Below are 7,968 nucleotides of genomic sequence, written 5' to 3' on the forward strand. Positions count from 1 at the left end.
AATCAATGTAGCTTTGTTAAAAACTTTTTGATATCTTGTAGGACAGATTTTTTTCTTTCAATTGTCTTGGTTATTCTTGGTCTTTGGCTTTCCCATGTAAATTTTAGAACCAGTTCTTCAAGTTCCATTAAAGAAAACATGCTAAGACAGGTGTAGGGTACATGCTCTGGATTCAGTCCCCAGTAGAGTAAATTTAAACCCTTCTTTGTGGGTTTACTTAAATTTTTTGTTGGCTGAATGTAATAGAACTTACTATGATTTGTCAACTATCACTACTACAAAAATCCAACTTACCACCTGACTGACTAGGCAAAATAATTAATGAATATTTATAATATTTTGAGAAAAACTGACTTCTTTAAAATATCGCACCTTACAATTGAAAAACGTTATTTATTCTCATTTTCTTTTGCATCTTTCATAATGTTTAACAAGGGTAACCTTGCTGAATTTTCTTACTAATTCTAGTAGCAAAGACACTATCTTGATTTTTTGTGAAAAATAATCATATTTTCTGAAAAGGACATATTGATCTTTTCCCTTGGCATTTCATATATATGCATATATAATGTATGATCAAAAATGAATGAAAGTTTAAATTTTTAAAAAATTATTTCAGTAAAAGCCATATTGCCATTAATTTCTCTAAAAGTACTCCTCACTTCAACCACACTTATCCTTGCCACTTTCTGAAGCAGTTCTGGAAGTCCTTCCAGAAGTGTATTTATGAAGTATGAGAAAAAATTCAGGAACGTCGCTGAGTGCCATCCAATGGAAAGGCAGACTTGTAAAACCAGTATGGTGTGTTCTCATCCATTTTATTCACTGGATGAGGCACCCTGCAACTTCTGGCTCTTCCACAAAGTCAAAATGACCATGAAAAGTAAATGTTTTGAACTGATTCAAGGAAACTGAGGCAGTCGCAACAGGGCAACTAAAGACATTCATGAAAGACGACTTGCAGAACTGCATAAGAAAGTAGCAAAAATGATGAGCGGTCATGCCGGGGATTTAGCTTAGTGGTTCTGCCGCTTGCCTTATGAGCACAAGGTCCTGAGTTCCATCCCTAGTACAAAAAAAAAAAAAAAGAAAGAAAGAAAAGTGAGCTGTGTATTTGAAGCAAGGGGAAGTATTTAGAGGGAGAGTAATGACAATTGTCTTTTATTGTAATTTTTTAAAAATGTAAAAATTCACTACATTTTTCAGTTATTCCTTGTATTACATTATCACAAAGAAGCTTTCGGGTAATCCCTTAGAGTTACAACCCTCCAACTCTCACCTTTAGTAAACATTAATTTATTTTCCCTCTCTATCAGCTATCATTTTAAAAATCTGTGTGTGTGACATGCATCTCATCTGGTGTACAACTTTTTGAGATGACTCTTTTTAAACTTAGTATAAGGTCGTAAGAGTCACTGAAGTTGTTACATGAATATATAGTAACAGTTTGCTCTTTTTCATTGCTGAGTAGTATTCTGCTTCATGGATATATTACAGTAAACTATATATTTGGGGCTTCAATTTTTCTTGTTTCATATAATTATATATTTTAATAACTGAATTAACCCATTTTATACTGTATTATGATTGTCCATGTATTTTTACTTAGTTCAGCCATCTATTTGTAACCAGTTTTTAAAAAACACAGTTTGACTTTTCATTGATATCTCTTGCTTTCTACTGGGCTAACTTTATTACATTTCTATTTTACCTCAGTTTTGTTGAAGTGGTAGATTTTATTTGTCCCCCTAGGTAGTTAGCTATTTTTTTTAAAAATGTGTTTACTTAAATAGATTTCACCCCAAAAAGTCTAAAATTATTCAGCAAGTCTCTCTTCCTCTTGAAAACCACATAAAACTAAGTACATGTTAGTTACTATTGGTAGTAGAGTGGTGGTCAAATCCTGCCTGTCATTTATACAATGTGTGACTGTAAGTAAGGAATATGCTTACGTTGTTGTATTTGAAAAGAATGGTAATGGCAGTAATTACAATGGTGAGTATGGTGGTGATTGTGATGATGAAATTTAACTTATGGGATTTGGGGGGAATAAAAATGAATTATTACATGTAAAACTCTTACTGATATATATATACAGCAGATACTGTAAATATGAATCAATATTATGATTAATGATCCCTCTTTCCTCCCTATTGCTACTATTACATTATCTAGAATTTTAGTTTTTCTTTGCTTAAGAAAAACAGCAAGTTCAAGCGTTGCACTGTTTCTCTTGTGTGAGAAACCCAAAGTATCAATAAGGGGCAAAATGGAGAATGGGTATTATGAAGTAGCAAGAACTTGTTCAAGTGGGAAGGGGAATAAGAGATGAGGGAGGGAAGAAGGGAAAAACTTTTAGAAGAAAAAAATTGAAATAAATAATGGAACTAGAACTTTTATAAATGAGGAGAGGAAGAAGGGCTGGAGGGAGGAGAGGGAAAGGGGACAAAATAGATAACTAAGATGTATGATGCACATGTACACATCCCTCTGGGTGAGTGTGATCATTGTGTACTGCAAACACGTGCTGATAAAAAATGCTATCAGCAATACGAAGTCAAGAAATGTTATTTTTACAGTAGCCAACATATTCTGTCAGTGTTGACACCTAGCTTTGTTTCTTCCATTTTATGCATCCTTGATTTTCTTTTCATTTTTGAGTAATAATTAGGCTGGATATCAGATCAAATCAGCTGGGTGTGGTATAATCCTAGCACATGGGAGTCTGAGGCAGGAAGAGTTTGAGTTTCAGATCAATATGGACAGCATAGCATGATCTTTCAGCCATTTATTTCTTTATTTACAGTTTGTGTCCAATGCAAATCAGTTGTATAACATGAAGAGCTACTATGAATCAAAGCATAAATGCACAAACATAATATACAATCCAAACAGACATGCAGCATTAGATATGAAGAAAAAGAGTGTTCATTCACACTCACAGTAGCTTCAGATCTGTTCAATCTGGTTGTTCCCATGTAGATATCTAAAAGCAATGACTTGGATTATCAAGTGGTCTTATTAGATACTGGAACGTGTAAGCATCATTGTGTGACCATGCGAACAAAAATTCAGGGTGCGTCATTTTTTGTTCCCCCCTCTGGTGCTGGGGATTGAACTCAGTATCTTGCAATTGCAAGGCAGGCAGCAGAACCACTGAACCAAATTCCCAGCCCATCTATTCATTTCTCTTTTTTTAAGGATTCTATGTATTAAGGCAGATGTAAAAGATGGCAAAAATTAAGGCTTATGACTGCTAACTATCTAAAAATATTGACTAATAACAGAATGGGCTCCAAATGTGCTATTGTGATCCATAGTTTAAAAAAAGTATTTACAGAGAAAGTATAAAAGTTTTTGCAAATTTATGCAAGTCTTAGCTTCCCAAATGCTTGATTTAGTTTTGGCTCTTTTGCATATTTATCTTTTTAATTTCAAGACTTGTAATTTTACCTTCAGAACAGACTATAGCTGGGATTTAGCTCAGGGGTGCCACTGCCTGCCTTGCAAGAGCAAGGTCCTGAGTTCGATCCCCAATACAAAAGAGTGGGGGAAGAGCAGACTATATTTTTAATTGTGAAAAGTATTCAACATATACAGAAATAAAAATGCAGCATTTTGAAATTAGTTGATACAATTCTACTCTTTGGGATCCGTTTAGCTAAATGGATGTGGTACTTTTGTTGAATGAAAGTGAGTGGTGGGAAATGCCTACAATTTCACTTTGGAAAGAAAAGATTTACGTGCCATGCTTAGATTTGGGGGTGGGTTCATATCCACTGTTGCCCTGGCACGTGACAATTACTACATGTAAAGTGAAATGTAACTTCAAAACCAAAGCCACAAAGGGCGGTGTAAAGAGTTTAGTTCCGAAGACAGCAATGATAGCTCAACAATGGAAAGTTTATCTAGAGGATATCAGCATTAAATTAGTACTGTTGAAACAACACATTGAGGAATTACAGTAACACCCGGTAGTTCCTTCTAATGTACATGTAAATAGCATCATGGAACCTTTTTATATTATCTAACTGTTTTATAGCCTTTATAGATTTAATGAATCAAATGAAAACCGAATCTTCATTCAACATCCCATCTTTTATTTCTAGATAAAACCTATTCTTCTTTTCAAGGTAGTTTTAAGTGTCCATATTTCTTAAGCCATATTTGAGAAAATCATGGTTAATCATGGATATTATTAATTTCTTCATCTTTTTTTTTCATTGAGTTTATTGGCACTTTTTAGGTATACAGTACAGTTACATTCATCATTGGGACCTTGTACATTTACATGACAGGTCTTGGTTCTCATTTTTTCCCCATACCCCTGTCCTCCCTTCACCCTGCCCTCCCCATTTACAAACACTTTGTTTCAATTTTTTTCCTTTTCTCATATTTTTACAATATTTCTTTTCTCCTACCTTTCCACTTACCCTACACCTTTAGCCCCTTTCTTCCTATTTCACATTACCAGTTATACAACTTGCATCTTTTTTACACTTTTAGTTTTGCACATCAGAGAAATTATTTGGCATTTACACATGTCCTATTTATTTCACTTAAGAGTATGGCCTCAATATGCACCCATTTTCCTATAAATGACTCTAGTTTCTCATTCTTTATGGCTGAGTAGTACTCCATTTTTTAGAAAAACCACATCTTCTTTATCCAGACTCCAATTGATGGGCAATTGGGCTGTTTCCAAGTTTTAGCTGTTACAAACTATGCCACTATAAACATGGGTGTGCACATATCACTGTGGTATGATTCTTTTAATTCTTTTGGAAATCTACCCAGCAGAGGAATGGCTGGATCAAATGGAACCTCTAATCCTAGTTGTTTGAAATATCTCCATATAGATTTCCACAATCTGCACTCCCACCAACAGTGAGAAGAGTTCCTTTCTCCCCACAATCCTGCCAAAATTTGTTGTTGTGTGATTTCTTGATAGCAGCCATTCTTTCTGGGTTAAGGTGGAATCTCAGGGTCGTTTTCATCCATGTCTCTCGAATGACCAGTGATGTTGAACATGTTTTCATATATGTTTTTGCTGCTTTTACTTGTTTGTCTGAGAAATGTCTTTTCATTTCAGATGCCCATTTTTGAATCAGGTCTTCATATTTGGGGGTTCTGATTTTTTTGAGTTCTTTATATGTTCTAGATAGTAGACCTTTGTCTGATGAACAGCTGATAAAATTTTTTTCCCACAGTGTAGGATGTCTCTTAGCTTTGTTGGTGTTTTCTCCTGAAGTGCAAAAGCTATTTAAAAAGATGAGATCCCAGTTGCTGATTCTTTGTGCTAGTTCCCATGCTACTGAGTATTTGCTCATAAAGTCTTTTCCTCTTCCAATGTCTTTGAAAGTTCTACCTAACTTATCTTCCAGAAAGTTTAGTGTTTCTGTTTTAATATTTAGATCTTTAATCCACTTGGATTTTAATTTAGTGCATGGTGACAGATAAGGGTCTAGTTTTAATCTTTGGCAGGTTGAAAGCCAGTTTTTCCAACATCATTTATTAAAGGAGGCTAGCTTTCCTCCACTGAGGATGGTTGGTTCCTTTGTCAAAAATGAGGTAGTTGAGCATATCTGGACTTGTTTCTGTGTCTTCTAATCTATTCCAATGATCCTGTGGTCTTTTTCTTTGCTAGTACCATGCTGTTTTTATCACAGTGGCTTTGTAGTATAGTTTCAAGTTGGGGGCTCGGGATTTAGCTCAGTGGTTCTGCCGCCTGCCTCACAGGCTCAAGGACCAGAGTATGATCTCTGCTACAAACAAGAGAGAGAGAGAGAGAGAGAGAGAGAGAGAGAGAGAGAGAGAGAGGAACTAGTTTCAAGTTGGGGATTGTGATACCCCGTGCCATGTCTCTGTTGCCTAGAATGGCTTTTGCTATTCTAGGTCTCTTCTTATTCTAAATGAATTTTTGGATTGTTTTCTCTAGTTACAGGAAATATACTGTTGGGATTGCATTGAATCTGTATAGCAGTTTTGGAAATATGGCCATTTTTACTATGTTGGTGCATCCTACCCAGGAACAGGAAATGTCCTTCCACTTTCTTATATCCTCTTAGATCTCTTTTCTTTAGAGTGCCATAGTTTTCAGTATAGAAATCTTTTGCTTCCTTCATTAGATTGAGTCTTAGATACTTCGTTTTTGAGGGGATGCTATTGTGAAAGGAATTATTTCCCTAATTTCTCTCTCAGTGAGTCTGCTATTTGCGTACAAGAAGGCTATTTATTTTTGAGTGTTGACCTTGTATCCAGCTACTCCACTGAACATTTCAATTAAGTCTAGAAGTCTTTTGGCAGAGTTTTTTTGAGTATTCTATGTAGAGTATCATGTTGTCAGCAAACAATGACAGTTTAACTTCTTCCTTTCCTATCTTTATTGCTGTGGCAAATGTTTCCAGAACTATATTGAACAGAAGTGGTGATAGTGGACATCCTTGCCTTGTTTCTGATTTTAGCATGATGGCTTTCAGTTTTGGGCCATTTAATATGATGTTGGCTGTTGGTTTTTCACAGATAGCCTTTATCAAATTGAGATAAAGATCATCTATTCCAATTTTATGCTGTTTTTTTTAATCATGAATGAGTGTTGAATTTTGTCGAATGCTTTTCTGCATTTATTGAGATGATTATATGGTTTCTGTCCTTAATTATATTAATATAGTGTATTACAAAGATTGATTTGCATATGTTGAACCATCTTTGCATCCCTGGAATAAATCCGACTTCATCATGGTGTATGATCTTCTTGATGACCCTCTGTATTCTGTTTGCCAATATTTTATTGAGTATTTTTGCGTCTATGCTCATTAGGGAGATTGGCCTGTAGTTCTATTTTTTGGTTGGGTCTTTCCCTGGCTTTGGAATCAAAGTAACACTTACTTGCAGGAATGAATTTGGATGTATTGCTTCGCTTTCTTTTTCATTGAATAGTTTAAAGAGTAGTGGCAGTAGTTCTTCTCTAAATGTTTTGTAGAATTCATCAGTGAAGCCATCAGGACCTGGGCTTTTCTTTGTTGGTAAATTTTTAATTACATTTTCAATTTCACTGATTATAATTGGGATGTTTAAATTTTTTTATCTTCATTTAACTTTGGTAATTCATAAGTATCTAGAAATCTGTCCATTTCATCTTTGTTTTCCATTTTATTAGAGCACACATTCTCAAAGTAGGTATTGATGATCCTCTGGGAACTCTCTTCATCTTGTACAAAAAAAGAAAACTCCAGCAGATTTAACATTGGCATCAATCGTCTATCAATTCCTTCAACATGTCCCTCAAATGAATCAAGTTTGGAATTCTCAACATTTTTTACATTACTAAAGTAAGGTGTGGAATTAGATTTCTTCCTTGCCACCATGAACTTTTCTTAGTCATTTGGACTGGGTTTAGAAGATGGGAAAGTAGAGATTATTCTTGGCCAGAGTCTCTAACAGTAGAGATGTAGAGATTATTCTTGGCCAGAGTCTCTAACAGTACAGATGTCAACTGCTGGGCACCGTTGCCTGCCTTGGTGGTGACATTAGTGGAGATTGGGGTAGTAGAGGTGTTCTGGGAGGTGTTACTGAAAGGCTTCACAACAGCTATTTGGTTTTAGTAAATCTGTATGGGTAGGAGCAGCGCTAGGAGCAGCAGCCCCAGCCCCAGCCTGGCCACCATCGCTCTGCCCATGTCCACTCAGGCTGTGCAAGGTGCTGCTCGTTGGAGCCTGGGCTATCAGTCAGCTTTGGTGATCGCCAGTGAGGTCTGCATAGCAAGATCTTATCTCAAAAACAAAACAAAAAGCCTTAGTCCATTTCTCTGACAGCTTTATTAGCTAACCTAAAGATCTGATGCATATTATTTTGTTATAATTTATTTTTATTTAAATTTGTTGCCATTTATTTTTCTAAATACTTGCTCATTTTCCAATTTAGGATCTGTGTCCTTTTTTTCAGTGCTGGAAAGTTTTTAATTCTTAG

At 35.5% G+C, this 7,968-nt stretch overlaps 1 pseudogene; it reads right to left on the reverse strand.

Annotated features, from left to right (window-relative positions):
- Nucleotides 1-7,417: 7,417 nt before the first annotated feature.
- LOC104875795 lies at nt 7,418-7,678 on the reverse strand (annotated as a pseudogene).
- Nucleotides 7,679-7,968: the final 290 nt, after the last annotated feature.

Source organism: Fukomys damarensis, unplaced genomic scaffold (genome assembly GCF_012274545.1).
Source record: "Fukomys damarensis isolate Sample0158 unplaced genomic scaffold, DMR_v1.0_HiC HiC_scaffold_39, whole genome shotgun sequence".
Classification (NCBI taxonomy): domain Eukaryota; kingdom Metazoa; phylum Chordata; class Mammalia; order Rodentia; family Bathyergidae; genus Fukomys; species Fukomys damarensis.